The sequence below is a fragment of the Saimiri boliviensis genome, chromosome 3 (assembly GCF_048565385.1).
Source record: "Saimiri boliviensis isolate mSaiBol1 chromosome 3, mSaiBol1.pri, whole genome shotgun sequence".
Lineage (NCBI taxonomy): Eukaryota > Metazoa > Chordata > Mammalia > Primates > Cebidae > Saimiri > Saimiri boliviensis.
The window spans coordinates 152,150,357-152,157,792 of NC_133451.1; the positions used below are offsets into that span (position 1 = coordinate 152,150,357).

General features: G+C 35.6%; 1 non-coding gene across 1 annotated transcript; it reads left to right on the forward strand.

Annotated features, from left to right (window-relative positions):
* Nucleotides 1-356: 356 nt before the first annotated feature.
* Nucleotides 357-461, forward strand: LOC120367803 (small nucleolar RNA U13). The gene has a single exon (XR_005582085.1). It is a non-coding gene; the product is annotated as a small nucleolar RNA U13 (small nucleolar RNA).
* Nucleotides 462-7,436: the final 6,975 nt, after the last annotated feature.

Here is a 7,436-nt window from a genome sequence, read left to right on the forward strand (position 1 = left end):
AAATTTCTTGTACACTAAGGTTTTCAGTAATTAAGTTTGCTTCAAACACTGAATTGCATTTGTGAGAAATATATGAACGGATTAAAACTAACAAAGAAGATTTTAAGAACATAAAGCTATCAGATCTAACTCTACCTCAGGAATTTTCATCTTTATCGTTAAGTATTCTGCGCAGGCCTTAAACGAGTTTAACTTAATAAGAAAAATAGTTTCATCCTATCAAGAATAAAATTAATTCAACCTCAATGATGGTAGATTCATTTAATTTAAGAATAATTTTCACTACAAGCTTAGAGAAAATGAAGTTTCATATAAGGGTAAATGTTTTGAGTTCAGGCTAATATTAAAACTAACTGATCGTTTTGTAGTTCATGAGCATGATGACTGGGTGCTCACATGCTTGTGTAAGATGTGCCACCCTCAGGACCTTGCTGCAACATTGGCACGTTACTCACCTGACCTGAACTTGGAAAAAATAAAAAATAAAATAAAAATTAAAAAAATAAAAAAACTAACCAAGAGGCTTTACCCAACAAGACAAATGATGGCACACAATGATAGTCATATTTCAGTGACCATCTCCATATAAAATAATTTTGGTATTATTTTACTGATCATTCCTGGATTTTGCATATCATCTTCAATGTACCTAAATGTTTTAGAATGATACAAAATCATAAAGGTTGCCTATTCTCTACCTGTTGCTAAAGTAGAGAATTGTTATAATAGGGAATCAAATGTTTATCATTATTCAGTAGAAGATTGCAGAGCTTTCAAAATCTCATAAACAACCAAAGAAAAACCATTCACATCAAAGTTTACCTTAGGCAACTCTTGCTGAGGTAAAAATAGGTGTAGATAGATGATGAAAAGATAATGAGATAGAGAGATGGATGAATGATACAACACAGACAGTTTAGTAGGCAATTAAAAAGCTAGGTAGAGAAATAGATGGTTGAATACATATGTGTCTAAGAGAAGAAGCATCTGAAGTAATACATTCTGAGAATGTTTTAGAAACATGTATACTCCTAAATACAAAAGTAAGTCTGTAATGAACACAAAGAAGCAACTCAATGGTGGTGAAGTGTCAATACTGAAAAGTGGAAATATTAGAATGAGTGTGTAAGGGCTGAAATTGGCTGCAAATCTCAAGAGGAATTACACAATATCATTTACAGAGACCTTCCTGAGATTTTACTTCTTCTAAAGATAACTATTCTCCAGTAATTATTCTATATTCTGTGTGGGATATTTATTTCCCCTGGATGTGTCATTTCTTTTTCATCAGACTATCAATACTTTCCTCAATCAAAGAGCACTTCCTTATTAGTGAAATGATAGGTGTGATATTTTCAGATAAAATATCTATGTCTATAAAATGATGAGAAAGTAATGCCCACCTTTCCTTTGGGACTATTACATAGATTGTCTGTAGCTAGCACATAGTCTCCAGGCTTCCTGAAATATTGATTGGAGTAATGGGTTTTCATTGATGTGTCATTTTTCCACAAGACAAATAAGAGGTCTGAGGAACTAAACTGAATGCATTTTGGAAGGTACTAATGGGAGGGTCCTTATGACAAATAGATAAACTTAGAGGGATCTAGCGGTCTTCCAAATCATACTACTAAATCATTGACTTTCGCAGTCAGGTGGCAGCTTCAAAACCATATCCTGGGAGGTTTCCTGGTTGCTCCCTTTTCCACTTTCAAGCTAAGTCCAACAATTCACATTTCTGCTTTTCTCTTTCCTCATCCTGCCTTCACTCAGAATTTCACATGTCTAGCCTGAGATTCCTGTTCTCATCGTCCCCTCTTAAACAAAGGTACTTTATCTTCTCAAATCTGTTATTTCAACTTATAATTGCTTAACCAGAATTCAATGGCTGTCTGACAAGACCATATGCCTCTCCTGATAGAGATATTTTGGCCCTGAGCCAATACTTCCTCAGCCTGGAGTCGATAAAAACATTCCAGGCGTTTGGTCCTCCTATTTTCTGTCCCACAAGGGAACAGAAAGCAGTAAAACACATTGTTATTTAGAGATATTTCTCTGTACCGACTTGTGAAACAATGATGTTTTTACTCTTTTCTCCATATTTATTATCTGTCTAGACACTAAGAGTATAGATATATTTTATTCCCAGAAGCTGTCCGCTGAATTATCAACTGAACATTGTGTGTGTAGGGGGGTGTGTGGGGCGGGGAGGGGGAGATGTGGCTGTGGGTGTGTGGAGTACATGTATATGCACTTATATACGTGTGTACATGCACACATATATGTGTGTGTGGAGAGAGTTAAGGAGCGGCAGGGTAAATTATTCTTGTAATTGTAAATCCTAACACTTGATCCCCAGCTCAGCCTCTAGCCACTACTAAATTTCAGATCACATTAATAACATTGCTTTTCAACGCTTCCTTCTTAATCTCTCTTAATAGCCCAGAAATAGACTTGTTAAATATTAAAAGGTTAAACTTCTCTACCAGGGGCAAGACAAAAGCCAGAGGAGAGAAATTCCGAGCATAATAGTAAAGCCAAAGTTACTGATTCTCTGATTTCACAAAGGTTAAAACCGATATTCTCCATGTAACAATATCTTAAAATGCTCTCCAGTCCTCGTCAATCCTGACTTACTACCCACTCCTCCTACCAACGAATGAAATAAAAACTGGTTAATATCAGGAGCTAATTAATGGAGAAGTCTTTCTATATTAAAGAATTGGGAAATTATTTAGTCTATCAACTTATAAATATGTCCTATTGGTGGTAAGCAGACATAATGTCACAATGTATTAATAGAATATTTCATTTCAGTGTTGATCTTGCTTTCTTGCTTTGTGAAAGGTTCATTTTTAACCCAATTTTGTTCACACATTTTGTCTCTTTCCTAGAATAAACGTTAGTGTTTCTGCCTTATTGGTTTGCTAAAAGTGCTAGCTCTGCAATCACTAGTATCCTAAGACCAATATTTTACTGGACTTTAGGAACCATTTTATGTAGTTACACCATGTGCTGTTCTTTAAAAAAAGAAAAAGCCATGCCAACATTTGTACAGCACACAGAGACCCAAAGAACCCTATGGGGTGCTTTTTACTCTGGTTTGGGGTACATAACAGCTTTCTGATGGATGAAAACCAAGCAAGTAATTTTGCTTTACCAAATAGCTCTCAATGAAAATGATCATTCCATTTTCTAGGGGAAAAGAAAGGAGGTCCAGGGGATTTTTTTTCAATGATGTCTGTCTATTCACTTAATCTCTTACAAAATAAGCTTGCAAAAATCTGAGAACTAAAATTCTGCCCACTCCCAGGATACACATTTTATTTAAACACATCAATAAGCCACTCAACTGGGAAAAAAACAATATGAACTTAACACACAAACATATATACGTCTATATGATCTTTGCCAATATGAATATGATCTTATTTTAAAAAATAGAAACAAGTGAATATTCAACTTTGTATATTTAAACTTTCACTCAACCAAATATGAACACTTTTGTATTTCTCATTGGAATCTCTATGACAATATAGCTTTTTTGATAAGGTTATATTAAAATATATTAAACTCATTTGCTATTTTCAGATATGTATGCTCTTTCTAATTCTCATAGCCAAAATAAAACTTAGTGAATATTGTTTCATATAAAGGCATTAGTAGAGCCTAAGAAAAAAATATAGAAGAGAAAATTTTCCGTATAGGATATTTTATATTTTTTGGTATACTCACTAATCCTGGTTTTATTATGTTTGATAAATAATTGTCTTTTTAAAGGAGAAATGTAAAACGATTGGTGTTTTTATTTGAATTATTCTAAGCATCAAGTGAAATATATTTTAGCACGATTAATTGCTATATATTTTTAGCCTTTCAAATTGTGTATACTCATTAACATTTCCAAGTTTCAACTGGAGCATTTATTGTTTTTATACAACTTTAAAAGTGGTTTGCAGTCTGTTAGATATGTGACAAATAGTGCCCCTCATTTTTTTTTGCATTTTATGTTTATGCTTGATTTTGTATCACATTCAAAATGTCATGCTTTGATTTCTACCAACTAATTTCTGTTTCTATTATATTTTTATTTGTATACAATTTTGAAATTGTCCACAAACAGATAAATTCATGTTCTAATTTATATTTTCTGTAGTTTAATTTAGTTTTTGTTTCTTTTATTTATGATGTTTGCTCATTTAATGTATGAAATTTACATTAGTGTAGAATGTAAGGTAGGCGTCAAAATGTGAATAATCCACATCCTTTGGGAAGCACAAGGATGAGCTCTCAAGCTAAAGTCATCCATTGGAAGAATGCCACATTTTGCAGCAAAGGGGCTGTAAGGGTCCCATTACCATGCTCAGTCAGCCATTTGATGAAAGTATGGCCTTTGTGAGAATATGATTACAACTCCCAAAAGGAGGCTACTGAGACCTTTTTGTGGCCACCAACACTATGTCTTTGATGCAAAGTTCTACTGCTCTATGTAGACTTACATAGCAACTTCACGGTGTCTATGTTTTCTCTTCCTGAAGTGACACTTAGGAAGGTTAGCAGAACAAAATCCAACCTTGTCATGTCACTGAATCTGATCTCTTGGTCACAAATGGTATTTATCCTCTTTCTCCCACACTATTTACTTAGATGTCCTCTCAACCTCATATATTACTTTGGTAGATATTGGTGGCTTGCCTGGTGCTGTAATCCAAACATTCATTTGTGATGTGTCTGAACCCTGGACAATCATATGCTTCTCAAATCAAGGTTGTTGCACCAGTCCATTTCAGTTATAATGGCCCAGCTGAGTATACGAAGTACCTAAATGCATCACCTGGTTTCCACACATATGACTTTTTGCCCTCATTGTGTTACAAAAGCCATGATGGTGAATTATCTTCTCATCTGCTGGTCCACGGACACAATGTCTAAAGAGATTCTTGGAATATTCCATTGTAAAAGTGTGTCTTTTAGGGGAGTCCATACCTCCAATTCTTCCAGAAGAAGAAGAGATCAAAGTCCTCCAGTTGCTAATTGAAAATTATGGTAATTAGAAACTCTCCTGTTTCTATCTCTTGGTTTCTAGATTCATATATCATTGTTAAGTAAGATACAATACTACATAGATGTCTATGATTTAATGCATATGCAGTCAATCTTCAGAATCCATGGATTGTTTCTGCAGATTTAACCAAGCACTGATTGAAAATATTCAAAACAAATAAATATAGCAATACAAAATAACACAAACAAAAGACATAGCATAACAACAATTTATGTAGCATTTACATTGTATTATGTATTACAAGTAATCTAGAAAGAATTTCAAGTATAAAGAATGTTGTGGGTACATTATGTGCAAATATGACCCCATTTGATATACAATGCTTAAGCACCTACAGATTTTGGAATGGAAAAAAGACCTGGAACCAATCACCTGTAGATACTGAGGGATGACTACATGCTAGTCCTAAAGACTAGCATTCTGTCCTTTAGGATGCTACCTGCACACGTAAACTCAGCTGTGCATTTTAGAAGACTCTTCGTATATTAAATGATAATAGCTTCTTCTAAATTGTGCAGTATGAGCTATGACCATTTGATACTATGGACATGGGTCCACCTCTGTTCGTTTTTTTGCTGTCATGTTGGCTACTTGATTAGATTCTCTATTGTATAGGATGCCATACCTATAGATGATGCTTTTCATAAGCCTCTGGATGATACTACTGACTGATGTGCTACAGAAAATAAAGGCAAAAATTTGTACATAGAGATATTCACACTTTCAAAGAAAAATTACAGTTCCAAGATGTAAAAATTAAGGTAGCTAACTTGCCATCAAGTGGCCATTGGTCTCTTGAGAAATGCTACTATATTACAAGTTTAGCATTAAACTCTAACAAGTTGCTAACAGGCTGGGCACTCACATGCATCAGTGACTAGATTCACAGTGATAAGTGGGCTAGATTCACATGTATTCTGTGGATCCCACATACAGTGTCCATCTGTTTTCCCATGGCATTCCCTTCCTGTGCCCATTGTACCAGCTTAGGAGAGGCCAAAAACAAAGACTGGTTATTAGCAACAGTCTTAAGTAATGTTGTCTTCTTAGTTGTTCAGTTCTTTTTCTCTGGTGATACTCCCTGGTGAGCAGTGATCTACATTATAAAAATTTCACTCTTTATGCCCCCCTCTAGGTTCATCCACATTATTTTTGGCAAGACTCCCATATATCTTCTTACCTCCAGCCACTTTGTTTCGTACACAATGTGTATGAACAGATGCGTTGCTTGCAGCTTTGTAATTGTGAATATTTTTCTCTTTACTATCAGTTGAGACCATGCTAAAATGGGATTGAAGGGCAGTGGCCACCAGTTTTCATCTTGCACCCACATACCGAGACAGACAACTCATAAACCAAGTGCGGGCCTTTCTCTCCACCTGCAGACGGTTGAATGTGATCTCTTGCTCTCCAGTGCAGCCCAAAGTATAAACTGGTGAAGGAACATAATAAAACTGTTGGGTGATAGAAGGGTCTGTGATATTCGCTCATGTAGCTTACTTATGATGCATCCCTTCTTGTCCTGCTAAGGCTTAATACAGAAACACCTTTCCTACTTGATCTGGTAAAATGCTGGGCCTGACACAATTTGTGATTTATGAGGTCTTACAGAACTGGACTCATAATGGGAACTTTGTATACACTGTCACAGAGCACTACGAACAAACATTCTGTCTCTGCTAGGGCTGTTTCTTAAAAGATGTATAATTTCTTGGTGCAGATAGATGGCCTTGTTCTCAAATTAAAAAAAAAAAATAGTGTGCTGCTCTAATTGAGATTTGCTATAAGCTCCATGTTGTATATTTTTTTGCTACAGACGACTCACCCAAGTGTCTGCTGAATTGTATGACTCAACCCATAGAGCTACCTACGCAACAGCTTGGATCTTTCAAAAAGCCCTTTCCCAACCTGGGGCCCACTCAGAGTTGACTGCCTTTCTTATTACTCACTGCATCATGCAGACCAGGATTAGTATGGCGAAAAATTTAGAGCACAGTAATATGTCTTTCAGTTTAAAGAGGAAGCCACGGCACACTCTTGGCCCCTGGTCTCCTAAAAATGGGCTAGGTTTCCAATTATTCATAGGATTTATCTCACTTTCTCTGGAGCTCATTTGTCTTACCAAGACAATTTTTGGCTTATCCTATCCAATTAGCATGATTCCTCTGCTATAATTAATCATTATAATGTTAATGGGATATTCAGGTTGTTCAGGTCTCTTCTGGCTATAACTGAACGTGAGCAAGTTAACAGAGCCCTGACACAGAACTGCAAGTAAACAGTATTGCCTGTCCCAAGGGAATACTATATGAACTTTTCCTGATGCTTTTTCTAATTGAAATAGAAATCAGTGTGCAAATGCCATATACCT